The sequence below is a fragment of the Periophthalmus magnuspinnatus genome, chromosome 23 (assembly GCF_009829125.3).
Source record: "Periophthalmus magnuspinnatus isolate fPerMag1 chromosome 23, fPerMag1.2.pri, whole genome shotgun sequence".
NCBI lineage: Eukaryota > Metazoa > Chordata > Actinopteri > Gobiiformes > Gobiidae > Periophthalmus > Periophthalmus magnuspinnatus.
Window position 1 is genome coordinate 9,766,645 of NC_047148.1, and position 25,628 is coordinate 9,792,272.

Sequence of the window (25,628 nt, forward strand, 5' to 3'; positions counted from 1 at the left end):
GTGCGTCCACTATGGCATCCACTGAGAGGAGCTGTGGTTCTTTAAAAAACCTTCCTTATTTCCCCTTCCCTCAGACTCAACCTGCTCTCCCTGCTCCTCCCGGTTCCCCGCTTAGGTGAATATCAGTTTCACCCGATGGGCCACTTTCATCACCGTTTTTGTACGATTATAATACTGATTATTACACATGATGTCAAATGTCAAAGCGTGCTAAAGACGCCTGTCATTTAGCTCCTTCTGTCTCCTGTCTCTCCCTTTTCTGCAGGTGATCTAGTTTGTGCCAGACTCCCAAACACGAGGCTCCTCCACTTTATCCAACCATGCTCTACTTTTTTAACTTACTTTACTTTGCAGCGTTACATTTTGATTGTTGCTGTAAGATATGTTCTGTTTAGTTTGATTTGTTTAATGCGATTTGTAAAGTGAAAATGCTTTCTTCTCTCCTGGATTTTTAAAAGTAGGCTATTTTAGTATAATTAAACATGGCTAATAACATAGTTTAGCCATATTTTTAGAGATTCGTAGCAAAATCTGGTCAAAAAAGCTTGTAAAATTCATTGTATAATCTACAGTTTGCTTATAGATGTGTGAGTGGTTCATGATCTTAATTTTAAAAAAAGCCTTCAGATTAAGACTTCAACTTTGTGTGACTCCTTTTCCTGTTCCTAATCTATGCATTTTACATATTTTTAGGTTTATAACAAGCAAAAACACATATATCACAGCATTCTTGGAGCCAAAGCATTATGTCGATCCTATCCTACTTTTACATTGACTTGTAAAAGTAAATTAAGTCATCTACTTCTTCCAAATGTTCATTAAATCCAGCTGTTTCACTCAGAGTCTTACAGATTGACCAATAGGACAAGAGGGAGGGAAGAATTTGAGCTGAGAGCTGCATTAACAATTGGCAATTTTACCAAAAAAACATATTGTCACAGTAATAAAATCACAGTTTTTATTGCCATATCGCCCCGGCCCTACTTCCATCTGTCTAAAATGTGCTTACATGTTTGTTTACTGCTGAGTACTTGGTCTCTAATACTGCCTTTACCTAAAACTAGTTATGAAAAGTGGACGAGGAGGCCCTGTCATATCACTGTGCAACGTTTCCTTGTGCCAAAATGGAGGCCAAAGCGAGGCCCGTCTTTGATGCAAATTCAGATGGAAACTGTTGAAATATGCATTCGACTTAAGCCAATCTAGCTGTTGTTATTTGAAGCTTACTGGCTTTCAGTGAGGTAAAACGGCTTTATGGGGATTAAATGAGCTGGTAATGGCCCCTTGATGGAGAAAGCCACCTTCAGCCACAGTGAAAGACATCTCCCATCTTTTCATAAACAATTGGCGCTAATGCAGTCACTCCAACTCTGCGCCGCTCCTCACGCCTCTCCTCTCTCCTGGCTCTGTCTGTCTGTCTTGTGCAGATACTAATTGTGCTGGGAGGTAAACACGGCAGTCAAGTGGAGCGGGCGGCGAGTCAAGCGTGAATATCAATCTCCCCACATCAGTGTCAGATGACTTTGACGGAGTTCAGGCCCAGATCATTAGTGTGTGCAGGATTACAGGTAGGGCCGGAGGGGGGCTGACAATACAGGTGTGGGCTTTAAGATGGGTTTCTTTGAGATGCATTCAGATAAACGTATAACTCTGAAAATATTTGTTTATATGTGATGTTTCTGCGTATGGGTTTAATCAAAATAAATCAAATATCAGGCAGGGTGGTATCTAGCAATTATTTTACTTTTTTTCTCTTTGTATTGATCAATCCCAATTTCAAATTCAATTTATTTTTATGTTTTTCTATTGACAAACTTTTAATCAGTGCCACAAAAAACCTACTTCATTCCTCCAAAGTCTGAATCGTTTTCCAAACCACATGCTTTAACTGAGCGAGGACTGGCTGTAGATTAAATTTGCAACAATAGGATCTCAACTTGATTAAAACACAGTTAATTGCACAACATTGACTTGTCGCAAATAATAAAAAGTCTACGAGTTACTTTTTTCACATAGATTAGGTGTGCACTGTACAAATATACTGTACACATAGAAGTACTATTGGTTCATGTAGGTCAGGGTTGGCCAAACTACGGCCCAGGGGCCAAATGCAGCCCTCAGATCAATATTTATTGGCCCTCATGCCTCCTCCTAAACTGGCCCAACTGATCAGGAAGTATTTTTTTACTACAAATTAAAGAAATTCTCCCTCTATAACCTGAATAACATCACTTGCATTGTGACACAGTTCTAAAAAATGATCTTCCAAGTCTTATTAAAGGTACAACGTCTCTGTCAAACCTGTGTTAAACGCGCCGTTTGACTCCCTGTGGTCCTCCGCTTCAAATACGTTTCAGTATACGGCACTTGGTGAAAAAAGTTTGGACACCCCTGATGTAGGTCCTCAAGTAATTGCAAAGTGATGAATATAGCCTGGTTCTTTCTTCCTCCAGTCACGTGAGCATGGAGGTTGACACTGATGTCGCCCCCTGTTGGAGGTGTCATGCTGCTCATTGAGGAGATGTCACAGTTCCACACAACAGTATCCATTCCTCGGGGTTTGGTGTCTGTGTGTATATATGTGTGTGTGTGTGTGTGTGTGTGTGCGCACTCATACTTCATATTCATACGTCTGATTAGGAACCTGGGCCCTGTTCCTCCGCAGATCCACGTCAAGGAGTGACAGCCAGAATCGCTTATGTGTTGCACTCTGTGTCAGGCCTTGAGAGTAATTCCTGCTAAATTTAACTCAGATTTTTTGTTTAAAATTTGAAAAATGAAGGACAACTCATGGTGAACAAAAAAGGGCAGTTTGTGGTGTAGCTTTGTGAAACTGAAAGTAACTGAAATACTCATTTAAATAAGTATTCATGTTGAAAGAAATTACAAGTTAAATACGAGATACGCAACCTTTCCTGCAAAGTTTTAGACTGATCTTGATCTTTATCGTAACTAGAATAGAAGTGTAACCTAATATTAAAGAAACTACTAACATTTTGTGCGGGTAACTGCACTCAAAAACACAAAAAAGAAGAAAAAATAATCATGGTTTTGAAATTCAATAGCGAGTATCGAACTGAAGTTTTGCTATTCTCACAACACTATTATGGACAAGTGGATTGCTCTAACAGAAATAATTAAACGATGAAAAAACATCCCAATCCATTTAGACTTGGAAGGGTCACTGAGGTTTAAAAATGATAACAAGTACGCAAGGAAATCCAACAAGTTTTTTGCCTAAAAATATCCAATATGTGTGGTGACTCTTAAAGAAGCTCCCACTGAACCCTTTCCCTATCTCCTGCATTAAACATCATTCACTTTCCATTTTGGCCGATGCACCAAAAAATATAATCTTTTTCGCTAACCCCGCACCTCCCTGTCCCCCTCCTCTCTTCTCTGCATCTTTGTTTCGTTTGGGTCCCTGATAGGCACAATCTCCAGTGGTTATGTTCAAAAACAGCGGGCCAGAATAGCACACGCCCAGGGTAGATAAATATTTATGGGGTGCGTTTAATTCTTACCACAGAGGGGAAGTAGAAATGGTGTGTTTCCAAGGTGAGCCAAACAAACAACTTCAAAGGAATTTAAATGAATGTAAATTTCTGAAGAGAGTCATGTTAGATTGTTATTAAAGATGCCAAATGACCCAATTATTTGCAACAATACTTATCTCAGGATCCACAGTAATGCGAAAAGCACTTTTAGTTACACTGTTGACTTATCAGATAATTTGCTGTAATAATCCACAGTGTAATGAAGGAGACTGTGGTGGCCCCCATAGTCCAATTTTTGCTAAAAATAAAAATGCTCTGAACTAAAAAACTGGTAAAACTAACTTTATACCTGTAGTATTATCTCAAACATATAGAAGTAACTATATATTACTAGTCTTTTTTTTTTTTTTTTTTTTTTTTTTTTAATAATAATAATCAGCAGAGCCACATTATTCTCCATATATTGTATTGAATAAAATAATTAATTATGCCACCATAGTGACAGTAGAAACTTGTAGGAAACACTGATCCAATAAAAAAAAGTTTTGCAAATGGACAAATGATATGACAGTTTAGTTAATCTTTTTTTTTTTTTTTTTTTTCTAGTGCTGGGGTCACAATTTTAATTTCTAAAAGGGCTGTGACCCCTCATAGAGCTATTTCATCATCGCAAGCAGCGGATTTAAATTTTTCAATCATTTATTTATTTATTTAATTTTTTTTATTTATTTACAATTTTTTATGTATTTTATTTTATTTTTTATTTTATTTTATCTATTTATTTTTTATTATTATATATTATAAAAATCACAAGTCAGTACAGATCTGTGGGCGCAGATAAGGAGTATAGGTGAAATGCAGTACAGTGCATGCAGTATTCAGCGTAGTATTGGTTTGGAACAACCCCAGTAGTGCTGAAATACTTTTTGAATGAATATTAAGCACTAGTATTTAGTATCTTAAATCTCCATAGATTTAACATTAAGGTAAGTCGTGGTGAGGTGTGATGACACAACTCCAATCTCTATGTCTCCTTTAAGATGATGACCTTCTCTGAGAGTCCATATTTCACTGTGATTGTTTTGTTTTTTGTTTTTTTCTGCTTGTCACTCACTCATGACAGCATGACCGCGCATGACCAATGAGAAAATATCTCAAAACTGATTATGAAAAATGGTCATTATTAATTCAGTTAAAATGTGTTTATTTTCCAGGGTTACAATGCAACATCAGCAGTTATTCCTGGGCAGCTGTCAGCACCAACCGCCTTAATATTCATTGACTGGGAAGAAGAAAAGCTTCAAAAACCACTTTGTAAACAGGTGAATGGAAACGCTGAATGAAGCCAAAAAGAGAAAACTCAGTGGTCCCAGAAGGAGTGTTTTTGGCTATTTTTAATCAAACAAAAAGCGGCGTATTTTCAAACACCTTTCCACAGTATTTGAAGTAATTAGTTCCACAAACACCCCAGCTCAGCCTTTCAGTGTCCCATTCATGCAGACAAGAATAACAAAACCCAACGTTTGTGTAGTGTAATATTTGAGTCTAATGACACTAATGTCTATCTTGCATTTATTATCTTGCGTTTATTCATTAAAAAGTCTCATCTCTAATTTGGCATGGTGATATCTCCTGCTTGTCGCCATGGAGATAAGTTTAATGCCATTACAAATTCAGCGTTGGGTATGTTAAATAAGTAAGTAAAACACAAGCTTAATATTAAATCTGACTTTCCGAAACCCGCGCTTTCAAATTGAAGATCTGATTTTCCTTTAAGCAGTGAATATCTCTCCCATGCTGTTTGTCTCTCAGCGTGGGTCCACTGACGCGCAGGGGAAGCGACACTTAGCCTATTCACGTTTTATTCTGGACTTTTGCTAATTACCTTAACTGCACAAGTAATTATCCCCCACATCAAAGGGGCTGCTCTGGGGCCTCCCTGCAGCTCCACCACTGACAAGCATCCGCGGCAGTTCAATCATGACATTAACACATCATTAGACCGCCGCGTCTGATGAGGAGACGTGCAGGCCAGTGGACGCCGAGCTGCCAGAAAGGTTGACTTCTAACTTCAAAATGATGAAACCCTTTTAAAACGTTGGGTTAAAAAGCAAAGTTCAATGTTCTGTTCGATTTGGGGTGTGATAATGGTTGCAATATTGTGATGCCAAAGAGTCTAAACAATACTGGAGAAGTTAAAGCAGGGTTAGCTGATTTTCAAACCGTCTTCTGTGTTTACTTTCTTCTTCGTGTGTCCTTCACCTTGCTCCTGGTATAAATTTGAGGTTTGACTCCCTCTATACTCTTCCCTTTGCGAATCAGTCTTGAGAAGAGGTCAGTCATCTATCGTGATCCCAATGTTAAAGTGTCCTCTTGTAATTATCTTTACTTTTGTCAACATCTGTGGTTATATTTTATTGATCTCATGTGTTGTTTCGTTGTTTTCGTTCGCTCGTGTGGGCAAGTGCGGGGAGATGTTGACTTTGTCCGTTGTCTTCTTTCGTATAGTGTGGTTTTGTACTTTTGTTTTGTACTTTTGTGGAAACAGATTAAACGTGACTGTCTCCAAAAGTTCCCTCTGTGTCTTGTGGCTCCTTAGCACCTTGCAACACAACGCAGAAGTCCACCGGTCACACTAGACGCTCTAAGCAGCAGACTCTTCTTCCAAATTCGCGATCAATAAAATCCTTTATAATTAGATGCAGACAGAACACAGTGCTGCTTTTGCAATATACTCTGTGGCGGGAAAATAGAATAAATTGGAATACTATTACAATAAAATAGTAATAAATCGAAATGTAATAAATTGAAATGGCAATATATGGGATCAGACAACTTGAGAATACGCGTATCAATTCAGGATGCTGTGTTGTGATACTTTAACTACTTTAACCTGCTCTAACAATATACAACACTGTGGTCAAAATGTGTGTGTGTGCGTTTTTTTTCTCAAATCAAATCCATGGCCATAGATAGGCAAGATGTTGCAGAGAAATTTCCAGTCTAATGCTGCACGTAGCGACCCGAGTTGTCCTGCACTGCTCAATAGAAAGCTACTGTAGTGTAGATACTGTGACTGTAGCTCTGCTGTTGCTTTTAAATATGGCCTCCCTGAGTGAAGTGGTTCTTGCAGCGGCGGCTTCACTGCTGTGTGTCTAAATGTCTGTGTCCAGGCTTTTCAGGGCTAAGAGACCCCCCTCTGTCTCTCATCTCCATTCTGCTGCCTCCCAAGGACACTGCTGATTGACGGGCTTAATGTGTATCTCCACAGAATTGGATTTGATCCTGGGGGCTCTGCCACACGGCCTATGTTAGATTTACACTTTTCCTCTTCTCTGCTCCTTCTTTCTATGCCTCTTCTGCCAAACAAACACACACACACACAATTGCCTCTCAGAGAAGTTTTGTGATGAGTTGCTGATATGCCTGACAATTGTTGTGAGGATTGAAGTGGGTTTGTAATGTTAGTGACTGAAAGCAAGTGCTAGTGTATGTATTATACTGGAGCAGTGCGCACCTATTCAAGTGAAGTGCACCACTATTGGAATAGTGCACCACTGTTACTTCCTGTTTCTCAGCCAATGATAGGCCTGTCAGGATAATTACTATATCGACTTAAAGTTCAATATATGACAGATGGAACAATCATTTTTGAGCATCAATATTTATCGTGTATATTTCTTTGTGCTGGTTATTTTTACAACATGATAAGACTTACAGTAGAAAGTTGCATTACACTGGTCAACACTAAATTTATTGTCTAAGATTTTTTAGCTGATTTAGGATAATTTGGATGTGCTGAATCCAAAAATCAGATTGGTTTTGCTCAATCAGGTCAACGTTCTGAACTAAGCTACATATTTGTTTTTGGACGATTTTGTTTACATGTATGAGTATTTTCACGTCATATGATGCAAAATTCTGTTATATTTCTCACTATAAACAAATTCTGAAGATTTTGCATGTGCCAACTTATGACTAATTTTTTTTTATATTACAAGTGAATGAAATGGCTTTGATTAGAAGATCTTGCAAAAATAAGCCTGACATATTCTGCTACATCTGTGGTGAATACATCAATGTTCCTAACAGGAATCAAGTCACAAGTTTCATAAAGCGTGCTTACCATGCTTATTTTGGGATTAAACTTGGTGACCAAGATGAAGCTCGGGCGCCACACATGGCATGCAAGTCATGCACCGAGTATCTGCGTCAGTGGACTAAAGGCAAGAAGAGTTGTCTGAAGTTTGGAATTCCCATGGTTTGGAGGGAGCCGACATCAATAGCTACTTCTGGGCTATTGATGTGACTGGGATCAACAGAAAGAACCGAAGCAGCCTCAAGTATCCTGACCGTGAATCAGCACGTCGTCCTGTAGCTCACTGTGATGAAATTCCAGTACCTGTCTTTGTAGAAGTTCCTGACATCAGTGACAAAGATTCCTCCAGTGTGGTTTTAATGATGATGCTCCACATCCTTTTTCCAAAAAGGAGCTAAATTTTCAGGTTTCCTGAGAATCTGGGATCACTGAGTGATGAGCAGGTGGAGAGATTCCATCAGGACATAAAAGAGATGGAGACCAGGTATCAGGGACGCTGGGATGCAGTCATGATGGCTGATTACTGTTGGACTCTGAAGAGAGACATCCCTGCTGCTGAGCATTCAAGGGGTTCATAGAAACAGAAGTTCATGTTCTGAATTTTGCACAATGATAACGTAACGTTCCAATTTACATGTACTTACCTTTATCAATTAACATAACATAACATTTAATTAATACATTCTGTTAGAAAACTATTTTTTATCTCCTAAAACATTTTTTGGATGAAAAATATTAAAGAAAATCAACTGATAATGTCACAAAATTGTAATCAATTTAGTCAGAAGATCAGATTTTTAAAAATCAAATTAGCATAAAAACCTGACCTGACTGAGAAAGATGGATATCATTTTTGGATTCAGCGGTGCAAAATGGTCCTAATTCAGTTGAAAAAACACAGACAACTTTCAAAAATGTTTTTTTTTTGTAACCCAGTGTTATTAACTTTCACTCATTATAGATACAAGATGATTACTTAAGTGTTTATAACAGCTCACATCTTTGTAACAACTGTACATTTAGCATACTTTTTTGGGTATAATTCTGCTTTGTTTGGTTTCAATATTATCGTTTATTGTCTATATTTATTTCACCAATATATCACACTTTAGAATTTGTTTTTGTGACAGGCCTAATAATTGGGTGTAAACATCACACAGCTGCTTAATTTTGACCTTAAAATGACGCAAAACAAAGTGAACTATATTACATGAAAATAAATCAGGTACTGCCTCTTTTTGACATGTAAAAGGCGACATAATTTGTGTCTCACCTGAAAGAGGAGTGTGTTTTAGCTCATGTATTTTGCTTGTGTGTGTCATCTGTGCTACTCTGCTAATATGGGCTCCAGTGAATTGAGGACTTTTTTGTACTTTTTGAACTTTATTTTGATTTATTTAGATTATTCAGATTATATATTTTTCTCTGATTTTGCCATATTGTCAATATAAATGCCAGTCATCATAATTTTCAAGTCAACAACCTTCGGAGTACAATTTGAATCTTATTACGATGCAATACGATGATCACGCTTAAGCCTTAACGAAGTATCTAAGGTTTTCATACTTTGTCGAAGGCATTCAACTATTTCCTGCTTTACGACACCTGAGAGATCCTTTTTCTTTCCCATGTTGCTTGAAAATGGTTGCTTAATAATGTGGAACGTCCTTCTTAAGTAGTTTTTCCTTTAATTGGACTTACCTCGCAAACTAATTGGCACGGGTCTCTGAGATTGATTTCACTGACCCAAAGAGCCCTGAGACACAATACCATCCATGAGTTTCACTGGAAAACTAAAAAATGTACCCTCATTACACTTAAATACAACCTGCATAGTAATTTGGAACATTGGTGTGATTATAATCCTTGTGTAGGTTAGTGGTTGATGTCAGTGTGATCCATTGAAACTCACCTTCCCGAATCACCGTGAAGACGCGAGCTCTTCTCCTCTCCACCTCGCAGAGATATCTCAGCCTTGTCTCGCTCAGATCGGAGGCACTAACATTCTTATCTCTGGCTGAAAACCCTGGCATCGCGCTTTATTCCAGGTTTATCCATTTGGCTGCAGACTGACATTACTTCAGCAGGGCCCTTATCTCCATCTGTTTCTGTGGCGACGGCATCCAACGGGCCCACGACATGTGAACATTTGTGTGCGATGGGAGACAATGTTTTTGTGCTGTGTGGGTCATGGGGAGAGCTATTAGAAATGTCATTCATCTATCAGTAAAAGAGTGGGCAAACACAGCGCATCCTTTTAATCAGTTTCTGTGCGCTCAGTGAGTTTGGGGAATTTATGTTATGAATAAAGTTATCATTTCAAAGATTAATAAAAAAAAAAAAAACTGTCCCTCTAGGTGAATTTAGGTCTTTACAGTTCAGAAGATTGGGACACGACAACCAACAATTTCAATGAAAGAATTATCAAGCTACCTCGTTTTTATATTTTTTCACTGCCACTTTTACCCCAATTCTGGAAAATGCTTCAAAATTTAAGTTTATTATTATTATTATTATTATTATTATTATTATTATTATTATTATTATTATTATTATTATTATTATTAATTTATTAATTTTTATTTATTATTTTTTTGGGGGGGGGGGTTATTGTGTTTTTGTTGTTATTATGTAAACAATAAAAATTTTATCACAAAAAAATAAAAATAAATAAGGTTTCAAAAAGGTTTCAAAAAAAAAAAAAAATCCCAGAGTTCCCAGTCCCAAAATAATGAAAAAAAAAACCAAACTAAAACATTTTACTGTGTTCTCTTCTTGCATAACAATGTTCAGTGAGAATAAGTGAACTAAAGGATGCCTCGTTTGTCAGAATCGGGATGTACGCTCCGTCTCACTCGGCTTGTTCGTGTTTTTATTGTCTCCGCCTCTACAGACATCTAGATGGTGACCGTTTAGTTTTCTCTCAAATGGCCTAAGATTAACTAAAGTCACTGCAGCTGTTCTTTTATTACTGCTTCACCATCAGCCAATCAGATAACAGAATTTAGTTCCTGTTATCCTTTTGGGCCCTGTTAATCCTTACACTTATTTCCCTGTTGCAAGATCTGATTTTCCTTTAAGCAGTGAATATCTCTCCCATGCTGTTTGTCTCTCAGCGTGGGTCCACTGACGCGCAGGGGAAGCGACACTTAGCCTATTCACGTTTTATTCTGGACTTTTGCTAATTACCTTAACTGCACAAGTAATTATCCCCCACATCAAAGGGGCTGCTCTGGGGCCTCCCTGCAGCTCCACCACTGACAAGCATCCGCGGCAGTTCAATCATGACATTAACACATCATTAGACCGCCGCGTCTGATGAGGAGACGTGCAGGCCAGTGGACGCCGAGCTGCCAGAAAGGTTGACTTCTAACTTCAAAATGATGAAACCCTTTTAAAACGTTGGGTTAAAAAGCAAAGTTCAATGTTCTGTTCGATTTGGGGTGTGATAATGGTTGCAATATTGTGATGCCAAAGAGTCTAAACAATACTGGAGAAGTTAAAGCAGGGTTAGCTGATTTTCAAACCGTCTTCTGTGTTTACTTTCTTCTTCGTGTGTCCTTCACCTTGCTCCTGGTATAAATTTGAGGTTTGACTCCCTCTATACTCTTCCCTTTGCGAATCAGTCTTGAGAAGAGGTCAGTCATCTATCGTGATCCCAATGTTAAAGTGTCCTCTTGTAATTATCTTTACTTTTGTCAACATCTGTGGTTATATTTTATTGATCTCATGTGTTGTTTCGTTGTTTTCGTTCGCTCGTGTGGGCAAGTGCGGGGAGATGTTGACTTTGTCCGTTGTCTTCTTTCGTATAGTGTGGTTTTGTACTTTTGTTTTGTACTTTTGTGGAAACAGATTAAACGTGACTGTCTCCAAAAGTTCCCTCTGTGTCTTGTGGCTCCTTAGCACCTTGCAACACAACGCAGAAGTCCACCGGTCACACTAGACGCTCTAAGCAGCAGACTCTTCTTCCAAATTCGCGATCAATAAAATCCTTTATAATTAGATGCAGACAGAACACAGTGCTGCTTTTGCAATATACTCTGTGGCGGGAAAATAGAATAAATTGGAATACTATTACAATAAAATAGTAATAAATCGAAATGTAATAAATTGAAATGGCAATATATGGGATCAGACAACTTGAGAATACGCGTATCAATTCAGGATGCTGTGTTGTGATACTTTAACTACTTTAACCTGCTCTAACAATATACAACACTGTGGTCAAAATGTGTGTGTGTGCGTTTTTTTTCTCAAATCAAATCCATGGCCATAGATAGGCAAGATGTTGCAGAGAAATTTCCAGTCTAATGCTGCACGTAGCGACCCGAGTTGTCCTGCACTGCTCAATAGAAAGCTACTGTAGTGTAGATACTGTGACTGTAGCTCTGCTGTTGCTTTTAAATATGGCCTCCCTGAGTGAAGTGGTTCTTGCAGCGGCGGCTTCACTGCTGTGTGTCTAAATGTCTGTGTCCAGGCTTTTCAGGGCTAAGAGACCCCCCTCTGTCTCTCATCTCCATTCTGCTGCCTCCCAAGGACACTGCTGATTGACGGGCTTAATGTGTATCTCCACAGAATTGGATTTGATCCTGGGGGCTCTGCCACACGGCCTATGTTAGATTTACACTTTTCCTCTTCTCTGCTCCTTCTTTCTATGCCTCTTCTGCCAAACAAACACACACACACACAATTGCCTCTCAGAGAAGTTTTGTGATGAGTTGCTGATATGCCTGACAATTGTTGTGAGGATTGAAGTGGGTTTGTAATGTTAGTGACTGAAAGCAAGTGCTAGTGTATGTATTATACTGGAGCAGTGCGCACCTATTCAAGTGAAGTGCACCACTATTGGAATAGTGCACCACTGTTACTTCCTGTTTCTCAGCCAATGATAGGCCTGTCAGGATAATTACTATATCGACTTAAAGTTCAATATATGACAGATGGAACAATCATTTTTGAGCATCAATATTTATCGTGTATATTTCTTTGTGCTGGTTATTTTTACAACATGATAAGACTTACAGTAGAAAGTTGCATTACACTGGTCAACACTAAATTTATTGTCTAAGATTTTTTAGCTGATTTAGGATAATTTGGATGTGCTGAATCCAAAAATCAGATTGGTTTTGCTCAATCAGGTCAACGTTCTGAACTAAGCTACATATTTGTTTTTGGACGATTTTGTTTACATGTATGAGTATTTTCACGTCATATGATGCAAAATTCTGTTATATTTCTCACTATAAACAAATTCTGAAGATTTTGCATGTGCCAACTTATGACTAATTTTTTTTTATATTACAAGTGAATGAAATGGCTTTGATTAGAAGATCTTGCAAAAATAAGCCTGACATATTCTGCTACATCTGTGGTGAATACATCAATGTTCCTAACAGGAATCAAGTCACAAGTTTCATAAAGCGTGCTTACCATGCTTATTTTGGGATTAAACTTGGTGACCAAGATGAAGCTCGGGCGCCACACATGGCATGCAAGTCATGCACCGAGTATCTGCGTCAGTGGACTAAAGGCAAGAAGAGTTGTCTGAAGTTTGGAATTCCCATGGTTTGGAGGGAGCCGACATCAATAGCTACTTCTGGGCTATTGATGTGACTGGGATCAACAGAAAGAACCGAAGCAGCCTCAAGTATCCTGACCGTGAATCAGCACGTCGTCCTGTAGCTCACTGTGATGAAATTCCAGTACCTGTCTTTGTAGAAGTTCCTGACATCAGTGACAAAGATTCCTCCAGTGTGGTTTTAATGATGATGCTCCACATCCTTTTTCCAAAAAGGAGCTAAATTTTCAGGTTTCCTGAGAATCTGGGATCACTGAGTGATGAGCAGGTGGAGAGATTCCATCAGGACATAAAAGAGATGGAGACCAGGTATCAGGGACGCTGGGATGCAGTCATGATGGCTGATTACTGTTGGACTCTGAAGAGAGACATCCCTTACTGCTTCACCATCAGCCAATCAGATAACAGAATTTAGTTCCTGTTATCCTTTTGGGCCCTGTTAATCCTTACACTTATTTCCCTGTTGCACTTCAGTGTTGATGTAGTTTGCAGTTTCTCTCAGTGGCGTTGGTTGGGTGTTTTGTTTGGAATGAATTACACAATAATGTTTTACTGTATTGTAATGAAGACGGTGAGAAAGCAGGTTTCTACTTAACTAAGGGATGCTTTGATTTCCGCCTGACAAGTTTGTTTTACACATTTTGACTTTGATGTGTTTTGCAGAATAATGCTTTACAGAAATCAAAAAGAATAGCTACGCGATTCAATATAAAGTCAGCTAAGTTGCTCTACATAAATTAGAACATTTTGATATAATCTGAGAAAGATTGAGTGGATAGAGTTATGGCTTTATACTTGTACATTTGTATTTCTATGACCTGCTTCACCTCCTCCTTGAAGCTACTGAATGTTAAACAAAAGAACTTTGTTTCTGACCCCTCCATTACAAGTGTAGGTCATTTAATTATCTGCTCCTCAGCTCACCTTTCTCAGTACAAAAGTGCCTTATATTAAACACGTACATTTTGTAATTAACTTGATGTTACGGCTAACAACCTTGTGCTAGTTATAGTGGCGTTCTTTGGTCCAATTGTTTCTGGCCCGAGGTTGTATTGTAAAGACACATCATTTTTTAGAATAATAGTAGTTATTACACGACTGGAGAGCACATGGCTTTAGGTAAGATGAATTTTAATTTAATTGGGTAATGATAGTATATTTAACACAAACGTATCTGATCACACGCTGCTGGGCACTGGCTGACATTGTATCGGTGAAAAATAAATGTTCGCTCAAAAACACATTCCTTTTGATTTGGAAATTGAATTGCATTTAGCGAGATAAGAATGAAAGATTGTTTTGCATCAAGGTGGCCCGCAGTATTCCCCCTCGCTTGAGCCGTGTCTCTGTAATACAATAATGTGATGACCGCATTAGGTTCAGATAAAGCAATCTGTGCTCTCTGATATCTGCTCTGATTGGATCTCCTCACCGCTGATAATGTTCTCTTTCAATTGTCTCCACGCAAACATTGGACTTATAAGTTGCCTTTTTACGTCTTTGGTTAAAGTGGTTTTGTTGATTTATTAGGAAGTAGCGTATAGCGATTTAATTCGAAAGTAATAAACTACATAATTACAATAACGGTCTCCTTTCTTTTGTGAAACTTATCGTCTTCCCCAACATTACTTGAACTGACATTTTTTCCTTTAATTATATAGAGGATTGCTGTATTTTTCAAAGCCTTCTTCGCAGTGGACTAATTATTTTAGCATGAGAAACATTAGACATTGCATGACCAAGATAACCATATTTTCGTCTTGTTTTTGTAGACCTTTGGGTCAAATATACTGTCAGAATAGTCTCATTCACTGTTCCCTCCAAGCTGCGCGCATGCGCAATTGCGCACTGCTGACACTCCGCGGACAGAAAATCTGCGCTGCGCACAAAAAAATTGAATCGGAATTGAAAATAAAATAAACACACAGCAATTCATTCTGCGCTATTTTTCAACGTGAGTCAGTGAGTGTGACCGGGGACGAGCTGCTCCAGACAATTATGTGATTCACATACGTATCTGCGCAGCTTATCCACGTCATTGACAGGCTCCTCATGCGCCGCTACCAGAGTTTTAGCCGATGTGGAGTGAAGACTCGCTAATGATGCTAATGATGCTAATGATGCTAAGTGTTTATCCCCTTAACGTTCCGACGGCCCGCGCTCTGGCGCACTGTTTTGTAGCAGTTTTGCGTTTTAAACATGACGAAACGGACAAAACAAAGGAAGTACACGACCGAGGACACTGTGGATGTTTGTACAAGTTAAACTAGAGGCATCTCGGACCTGGAGCGGTTCGTGGAACCGAGTGAAGATCTCATGATGGACTCAGGAGCAGAGGACCTTATGTGCTGATGGACTGGATGCTGTTCCTGGTCGGTAAGTGTGGTTTATTCTGCTATTGACTTAATTGTGGGTCATATATATATATATATCATGCGTAATCATTAGCATTAGCTAATGCCAATCTGCCCCCCCCCCCATGTACAGTGTGTTTTCAGTCTCCAGTGTGTTTGTTTACATTTTGAAGTGTGTGTGTTTGTTCACTGTTTGCAGGGTGTGGTTTGTAAATATATATTTATTTTAAATATATTTTATATACAAATACACATTATATATTGTGTTTTGTTATGATATGTAAATGTACAGTAATAGAGCAGCTGGGTGTGCAGATACAGATTCCTCTCAGTGTGTATTGGTCATTGACTGTCACTAGTTTATGAGTTGTAAAAATCAAATGATCGTGTCATATACTGAAAAAGAGTTACCGGACTGTCTCCCAGACACAGTAGGACAATCTCACTCAGTGCACAGCAAAAGCTTCACACAATGGCTTAGTCAGAGCTTTATCATAAAAATGTTAAGTGTGTTTTCAACATTGGAGTTTACAGTTGTCTTGGTTTGGTTGGAAGTTCATGTTTTGCCATAGTTAAAATTAAATATTTATACTTCCAATAGCATTAACATACTACACAGGTCATGAGCAAGATTTTTGTCATTTTCATTGTATAAGTGGCTAAAGCACTTAATTAAAAGTCTTAGAACAGAAATGTAAATGCGGTAATTTGATTCTTTTAATAAACCATTTAACTTGGATGGATGTGATGCAGCATGACCACAGTGCGCACGTCTGATGTCGCTCACAGTGGTCCATGGGACGCCCAGGGAGTTTGTGTGTTTGCTCAGACTCTGAAAAATTAGAGGGAACATTGGTCTCATTGTTACATACGTTGTAGAAACCTTAATTTACATGGGATATAATGGGAAAATAAGCCATTTGGGTCTTGCTGTGTTGACACTAAACAATATCAGGCTTGTTTTTGGACTAATATTTCATGATTTTCCATTTCAGTTTCATGATTTTTACTTTTACAGTTTTGACTTAGAAGTGAAAGGAATGGGAATTTGTGGATATCTGTTGCATTTTGAAAAGGCAATATTGATCTCATTTTTGTATTCCTCAAGATGCACCTTTAGTTTATCTGCTGCTTAGTGCTTATTTGCAATTAATTAATCCCTTTTCACAGATTGAATTCAAGGCGCTGAGCTAAAACAAGTGATCGTTTTTTTAGGCAGAAAAGGGGGAATTGCATTTCAGTGTTGGGCTGCATAAATTAAGGTGAATTCAGGCGGGACATCAGGTAAAGTGGGATGATTAAATATTTTAGTATTTTTACATGTGGAAATGAAAGAGTCACCTATCAATTGTGGTTTTAAATTGTAGCCCCAGACCCTGTGTATACAAAACAAATAGGTAACGACTGAATATATATTATGTAGATACTGTAAGATAATATCAGAAATGTCTGTATACAGTCATAAAGACACAAAAAGAAATAAAACAACAAAAAACTCTCAATGAAACAGGTCCATATAGTGGAGCCTATAGACACACACTACTAACTATCTCAGCTCAGAAACATGTGGGCTGCTCTTTGTTGTGAACCACTGTGCTCTATAAAAAATATTACTGCTGTATTTAGTGTGGAAAATCATTTTCATTCACTCGGTTTGATACAGACAAGTGAAAATGACATTTAGAAGAAATTTGGTTCCCAATTCAGATGAGTTTGGTCAGTCTTTTGTGTCGCAGTAAGATGTATTTTAATGTACTAAAACATGAGTAAATACATGTGCTTTTATGTATAGTGTCATACTGTCAACAGGAAATCCCATTCTTTTTTATTTGTCCCACTTGTCCCACCAAACTTAGTGTCCCACCTTACCTGAACAGACCCTCGGCTCGGGAAGGAGTTTTTTGAGGAATTTATATTGTCAGTTCTTAAAATATTTGGTTAATTAATCAAACCGATAATCACAATAACTGACAACAAGATCTAAAACAAATTGAAAACACACAAAAAAACGCAAGTAGAAACATTTTTGGGGAATTTTTTCTGACACAATTAACAAAAAGTGTCCCATTTTAACTGAATTCACCCTAAATACTTTCATTTTTATTATTTTTTTTATTGTGTTGTGTAGGGCATTTTATATTAACTGTGCTCAGCAAATTCGAGCCACTGATTATTTTACATAATAAAATAAATGGTTTATCAAAATTTACTGTCAAAAGATTGTGAAGAATGTAGGGTGAAATCCCTTATTTTGCTACTACTCTGCTAATACTCAATTACCCTGAACATAATTAACTGAGCTATGTTGTGCAGCTCACTATATTCTCCCAGCTAAAGACACTGTGATGTTTATAGCCTCCTGTATTAATATTGTAATGTTCTTTTATTTTGTGTTTATCGAGAGTTGACACCTTTTGTTAATCTTGTAACTGTTAATGCGCTGTTGTTGATGTAACTGCTTGTGACACTTGGTTGCCATGCCGACACGTTGTTTATGTGAAGGTCCTATTCGTTAGTTACTAGTCAGTTTTGGACTCGCTTTAGTGTGTTGAGGCTGTTGTTGTTTAAGCGTGGGTTTACGGCCTATTTAAACCCTTGTTTTCCGACAATAAACAGCCAGAAGAAATTTGGCGTGTTTCCGTAGACCAAACCAAACCAATATTTTGAGGATACAGTATTGATAACTGATTCATTGACTGACTGTGTAGCAACATAGCACCTGAAGAACAACTGAAGAGCACCTGACATAGTATTTTAGACACAGAAAAACGAAACTACCATGTGCTTTACTCGTCCTTACATCAAACTGCTCATTTTGCACAGGACCAATTCAGCTTCTTTAGCAGCTTATCCTGTCCTGGTTTCCCATTAGCCTCTTTAGTGGATCTCAACTATGCCAAATCCAGTCCGGTCTGGTCCAGCGCTGGCCTGAGGAGCAGTGGGCACCTGGTAGAGGGCCCATCCATCTCCAGTCTGACAAGCCCTGGCTCCGGTCCAGGCCTTTAGCACGGGCATTACAGCAGAAGCACCAGAGAGCAACGCCGGACACTACTGCAGACAGAGGGGAGAGAGTATGTGTGTGTGTGTGTGTGTGTGTGGTATACGAGGGCACATACCCAAGTGGAATAGGTTGATGAATCACCCACAAGATGCAAATTAATGAACGGCAACACAGGAGCGAGGCAAAAGCACGACTTAACTCAAGCTATTTTACAAAATCTCTTCATATAAAACAAATTGTAGGATGCATATAATTACCGTTGTTACTACATTTACTATTGTATTTAAATAATTCCCCAGTCTAATCTGTTACACAAATTACAAATGACTTGAGAAGTATGTAACTGTCTCGCAAGGACTGGAGACGAGAAATGTACAGACGAGTACAAAAATGCCTAAAAAACTAAAAAGAAACTAGACATGTTTATTAATTTTGACTGCTAAGTGTTTGAATATGCAGCAAGACCAATATTAATAGCCATTGTCTTTATTTTTCTCTTCAAGTCTACCACTTTGCTTAATAAATAGCATTTTTTTTAATGTAATTAGCTATTTCCAATACCTCCCTCATCGTGATTTATGTTATTTTCAAGAGTTTCAATTGATTTTTCTCTTCTGTTTTGGGGTTTAAAGGGCCATTATAAAGATGGGGAATACAAAGGTCTGGTGAAGGTCAGTCTAAATAGAGTGAAGCAAAGATCTCCATCTGTTGCTTGAAACACTGAGTTCAACAATCGGCTGCTGATAAGAAACGGATCAAACCTAAAGCACTACCTCCCTGATTTATGCGCGTTATTTGTTTTGTGTGAGCATCCTAATTTGGCCCAACCCCCATCTGAATAAGAACGTTGGACAAACCCATTTTTACATTTTACAATAGCTCTTCAGTGGATGTCTCCTGGATTGCGTTTATGGAAAGCGACAGAGACGGTTGAGCAAATGAAACGTCTAAAAACAGTTATGTGTTGTAGCACTTGCCACCTGTGAACCACACTAAACCACGGGATCCCATCTCTGTCCTTTGTTTTTAGGGGCCTCGGAGGATATTGCCGCCATATTATTTCAGTGGTAAAATGTCCCTGGGCACAAAGCTATTTCAGATGCTTTACCGGCGGGCCCCAAAGTGATAGAAAAAGAGTAATTTGTTTTGGCTTTGCCTCTTTCACAAACCAATCTCCTTGTGTTATTTAAGTCCCCATGCTTCTCTCTCCTCTCAGTGACAGCAAACAACAAATCTAGGGTTGCCATGGATCTCATGCTATTTTTAGTCAAGTTTTTTTTCTTCCTTTTTTGCACATGCACAAACCTCTCACGCTCCAGCAAGTATGGGTTTAATTGTCACTGTTTGCATATGTTTGTTTATTCCTATCATGAAATACTGTCACAGCCGAACAATTGCAATGCGGATATTGCTGGTGGAAAAGGAAAGAGCTTTGTAACTTTGAATTAAGAAATGTATTCACGGCGTATTCCCAGTGCACTCATATCTAGGCTGGCATGATCCGAGGATACAGATAAGAAGCTAGAGATCCTAGAATAGCGACGACGAGGCTAAAAACACCTGATGGGCCCAGAATAAGATTCATTATGCCTGGGAGTGTAAAGATTCAGCCCCAGCCGGTTGATAGTCAAATCCCACTGGTGACTCCAGAGCTGCTCTCTTCAGCCACTATACATGACTCCAAGAAACTCTGAAAAAGTTTTTCTTTTGTTCTCATTTTTATCACTCACTTCAGGCAGAGTCCGTGGTATATTGGATTATTAAGCTTTTATTTTTGCACTGTAAATGTACGGTATTTTCTGGGCTATAAGTCGCTCTGGAGTATAAGTCACACCAGCCAAACAATGGATAATAATGAAGAAAAAAACATATATAAGTCACATTTTTGGGGGAAACTTATTTTACAAAATCCAAGACCAAGAACAGACATTTTATCTTTAAAGGCAAGTTATAATAATAACAATAAAATAGAGAACAACAGGCTGAATAGCAGTACAGCACGTTAACGTAACACACTTATATTTATTTAGCTACATGAAGTATAGACAGCAAACTGAATATGTGTCTGATATGTTAATGTAAGATATTAACCATTAATCAGATAGCTAGAGCGTTAAAAATAAGCTAACAAGTTAACTCTGGATCTCACTCCAAATCACTAAATCCACTGTGTCTTCATCCTCGGTGTCGCTTCTGAACAACTCCACCAACTCTGGAAGTAGATGAGGTGCAGCTTCCTCTCCTGCGTGGCTGTCACACTGGTACACGAGCCTAGAGCGCTCTTGCGTGGTTGTCAGCGTGACATGAATGAAGATGTGAAATTATATATTTGAATCATTTCACATATAAGTCACATCTGAGTATAAATGTCTGTATTGGGTATTGGACCCAACTTCCCATTAGCAATATGAGCCCAAGATCAGATAAACTGGACGGCTAAATATGCACCAATGCTTGCTATTTGAATATGCCTGATTTAGGATGAGAATTTTTGCAATCTATAGTCCCCAGAAAAATAAAAAATAAGCCCTGAAAACCCACTACCCTTAAAACAGCTTGGCATTCAGCACCAAAACTGCACTGACTTCTGAACATTTGTGGATGTATTTTCACATAACAACTTTTTGCTTTCTCTTTTTCTGTCAACGCTACTTCCACTACTTTTCGGCCACTGTTTACTGCCTGCGTTTCATTCCGCTGTGCATTATGGGGAATTAGAGTTATGCAGTAAAAAGAGGAGGTGGTGCTGTGCAGAAACCTTCATATATCCAGGGCTCTAATTACTTCCACGCTCCTCCCTCGTGTCTTAGATGGATTCTCCGGAGGCAGAAGTCTAGGATCAGCACTTTCCATCCCTCCTACCTGCCCCTCTCTGCTGTTTCTCCTTTGTCACAGCAGGCACGGTGTTATTAACCTTCTGTCTGCTCATGCAAATAGGACAATATACACTATAGTGCTTTCTCACCATTTTGGTGCTACGGGAGCTCATTGGAGACAGTGTAGCTCCCCTTTGAATTTCTCCCACTGTAGTTTCTGCTTATAGAAATGTGCAGCAGAGGGACGTGAGCCAGAGCGCTGAGAGAAAATCAGATGAAGACGAAGACTTTATATGTGCTTAATATGTGAAAATGCAGTGTGGGAGAAGTATTTTTTATTGTGAGATACATCGCTTACACAATCTCTAGCATTTCTTTGATATATATGTTGTGAAATGCCAACAGTGTAACCATTTTTTTTTTGTTAAATGTTAAAATAGATCAGTAACTGGGTTGGCAAAACTGACAATCATTAGCCATCAATGTTCATTAATGTTCTGCAATTTAAAATAAAATAAAATGAAATGCAAAGTTTGTTGAATGGCCCTAACATGTAAAACACTCAAGTTAATAATCTATACTACCTCTTCTTCCTCAGCTTTCACCGTTAATTGAACTGAGAGCCAGGCAGCTGCAGCACGGTAATTACGATGTGAGAAGTGATGGCTTTGCACAGGCGTCGGGATATGGACAACTTCTTGAATCCGAATCTGAGAAAACACGCTCATTAACTCGCACGCTCTGTATCTACCCCATGAACCGATGACCACGACTAATGATGACTTCTGTTACGTAAGTTTAGTCACAAGATGGACACCAGAAAGCCCAAGATGTTAAGTGAGACGTAGAGTTAGATTGCAGTGATGGGAGTGGGATTTGTAACTAATAACTACTACTAAGAGAAAATGAAAATGTTTGATATAGTACAACTGACTTCTAAACTCTTATTTCAAGGACTTCAAAAACCAAAGAATTCAAACAGTTCAACTAGAGGTGGCAAATACTGAAAAGTAGATCATACAGTTTTAATATTAAGCATGTCATTTGTACCAAAAAAACTATGCAAAACGATGTAAAAAGAGATTATTTAAACATCAAAAGAATGAACATTTGTAGTGTAATCAAAGTTACATTTCTGTACTTTTGTGGTTCAATTTCCAGTTTGTTTTGTGCTTGTTGGTTTTACCCACAAGCATAAAATCTACAGGCACATTTTTCACAAAATTTATAGGCACGTTTTGCACATTTGTGATGATTGCCATAATATTTAATCGATGTCTTAGAAAAGAATATCTGTATAATGTTTGTTAATAACGCCCACATCTAAATGGAACTCAACTGACTAATGACTTTCTGCATTTTTATTTATTTCCATTCTTTCACTCTTTGCTTTGCCTAAATTTTAATACTGGTGGCCAAGGTAAAATGAGGACATTTTTCAGATAGAACTAAACAATCCACATGACCTGGTAACTTGTCCTTGTGCACAAAGCCAAAACCATCTTCTGTGCTCAAACGACTCTCACAAAAGCATAACGGATAAAATGATACAAGTCCATTTATAAAGTAAAATGGAACAAAGACACTCTTTACTAAAGTACTCTCAAGCTGGGTTGGCCAGTGGAGTATTTTCAAATGACATTCGCCACAAAGTTTGGCTTTTTAAGGAAGTAATTGGTATTCATATTATTTTAGTGCCGTTATTAACTGGGACTGCACAATATATCTCTATCAAATCGAAATTGCAATTTGAATAAGCTCAATTACCTCATCGCAGAGGTTGTAATTTTTAAGGTAATAGAAAGAGCGTTATGTAACTTTTCCAGTGGAAGCTCCGTCTTGGGAAACATGCATTCTTACTGTAAGCTCTCCATAAACCTGACCCGTAACTTTGCCTGGTGCCACCCCTTGATTGTCTCCATGGAGATAAGTCCCACAAATGATTAGTGCCTACCCTTTTATTACGATAAACAATATTCTTGTTTATTGTCCCATCCTTAGCATACGCCCACTGCTGTCTATTTACGTAGTTCTCCAATATCATTTTCTTGTTCAATTGTTCAGCAGCATCGCGCAGTCACTTTGGTACAAAAGAAAAAAAATCTGGGTTGCTAGCATGATTTGCAGATCTTTGTTATGATGTTTACGGAGACGGCTTCCATTGAGCACCACGGTTTTCTAAACTTAAACTCAGTAGACTTGTTTCTTTTATTAAGTTGTTTTAGGTCAATATTGCGATTTAAAATGTTCACGGTATAACATAATGATGTATGAGTGCAAGACAGAGAAACACAGGTAGCGGACCTGCTACCTGCCTTTTAAGTCTTTGGAGTATTTTCTGCTTAAAAAAAGAGTGGACAATGTGGTGGGAGAAGATGATAGAAACCTCAAGTCTGTGAATGCCCTTGAAGTTTTTGAAGTTAGGACTTTTACCTTCACCTCTTTCTAGTTCACAGCACAGACGAGATCTGTTTTTGTTTTGTTGCAGTGAAAATTGGAATGCCTGGAGCTACCCGAATATGAAATGCAGAATCAAATCAAACTCTCTTTTGAGGCCAGAGTGAGGGCTGCCATAATCACAGTGCTATTGTTTCTTTTTTTCTTGGGTCGCATTACTACTAGCAATTCCACCGAAACGTGCGTGTCAGTGGCACATTTAGGTGGGATCCTGTGTCCATATTAACCATAACTCTTTTTACCATTGCCATTGTCCATATATGCTGTTTTATCACATGTAGTATTAGTATCATCAAAACATTGCTCACTTTCCACTAGCATGTCGCCTGTTTGCAGCTGCCTGTATCAGCCACTGTTAAAAACGACAATCTCAACTTGCTGTGTGTAAGGCGTGCTGGTTGTGATCAAATTCAGGGCAGTGCGAATGTGCAGAAAGTAGAAGAATCTCTCACACAGTAGATACACGGAGGATTACTGTTGGCCCCAGGGGCTGAATAAAGAGATGAATGCGCACAAGTGGAGCAAAGGAACGGGAGCTCTTTTGTCCTATCACAGCATACAGTACAGAGCTATATACTCCTCTATAGGATCTTGTATAGTTTGTATCAAAGTCCTTTTATTCAAACACCCTGAGGTGCCGTCAGCTCCTTTCCCGACGGGCGATTTGATGTGTTGTCACAGGAACGTGCACGGCTGAATGCGACACAGCTGAGTTTAGTCGGCAGTGCGCAGAAGTTAGAGACTGAACTGTAGAAAATAGAAATTAACAGTTTTCAGCTAAATTATTGCTATCACGATGCAAGCTTCTCACTCGAGTACTTCCAGCTGAGCTCAACAAATTTTAGCCCCTCAGCAACCACTTATACCTGCAAAACTGAAACTGTATAGTAGAGGGTTGTTCTGATACTGATACTGATACTGGTTTTGATAAAAGCTCCGATACCACATTTTTCAGGTGTCAGCATTAGCGAGTACTCAGACCAAATCACCGATCCGATACCATTCTGTGTTTTCCAGAATGAGGTCACGTAGATGCGAGCAGCTGCTGTTGACGTCTGTGGCTAATGCTAATGCTAACACTCAGAGCAGGTTAAATGCATACTGTGATGTCTCTGCAGACGCTTGAAACATGCTAATAATGACAGAAAAGACATTTGTGTTACCTCTTTGATGCCTTCGATTCCTTTGGTGTGGATGCTCTTTGAGTGTTTTTGTAAATTCACTGTACCTTTTCCATTCATCACGTCCTTCACTCTAGTAAAACAAGCATATATAGATTTTCTTATGACAACATCACATTGCACATTTTCCATAGATATTACCACTTTACTCACTGTACTTTATGAATTAGGAACACGGTTAAAATAAAATAAAATAAAATCGTGAGGCTGGTCAGATGCAGAACTGCTCTGTACATATAGCGCTGAGTGTGGGTAGTGTGTAACTTCCTGGTTAAATATAACTGCTTCCTTCTTCCTCCAGAACAATCAATAACCCATTTGTGGTTTTAGGAGCTGTGTGTTCCTTTGGCTTTGAGTTGCCTCAGTCTTAAATTGTGTCAATAAATTACGTTTACTTTATCCCTGTTATCCTTGGCAAGAATAACACAAGATACTTCTACTTCAACTGGAAACAATAATCTACTGTCTATATGTTGTCAAGCATTATATCAGTTTTATCAGCTCTTGTACTATACGTATGGACAAAAAGTTTCCCTTCTTGCTCCTGTTTATTCGTTGTTAATGAGGTTTGCCATGGTGAACTAGTACAAAAACACTTAATGGTTTTCTCAGCATAACCAAGCATCAGGGTAGCAGTAGCCACCA

The 25,628-nt window shown here is 38.5% G+C and overlaps 1 long non-coding RNA gene across 1 annotated transcript; it reads left to right on the forward strand.

Annotated features, from left to right (window-relative positions):
• The first annotated feature begins 1,314 nt into the window (after window positions 1-1,314).
• On the forward strand, window positions 1,315-18,592 carry LOC129457376 (uncharacterized). Its single transcript, XR_008649212.1, has 3 exons — window positions 1,315-1,568; window positions 4,712-4,819; window positions 18,401-18,592. It is a non-coding gene; the product is annotated as an uncharacterized LOC129457376 (long non-coding RNA).
• Window positions 18,593-25,628: the final 7,036 nt, after the last annotated feature.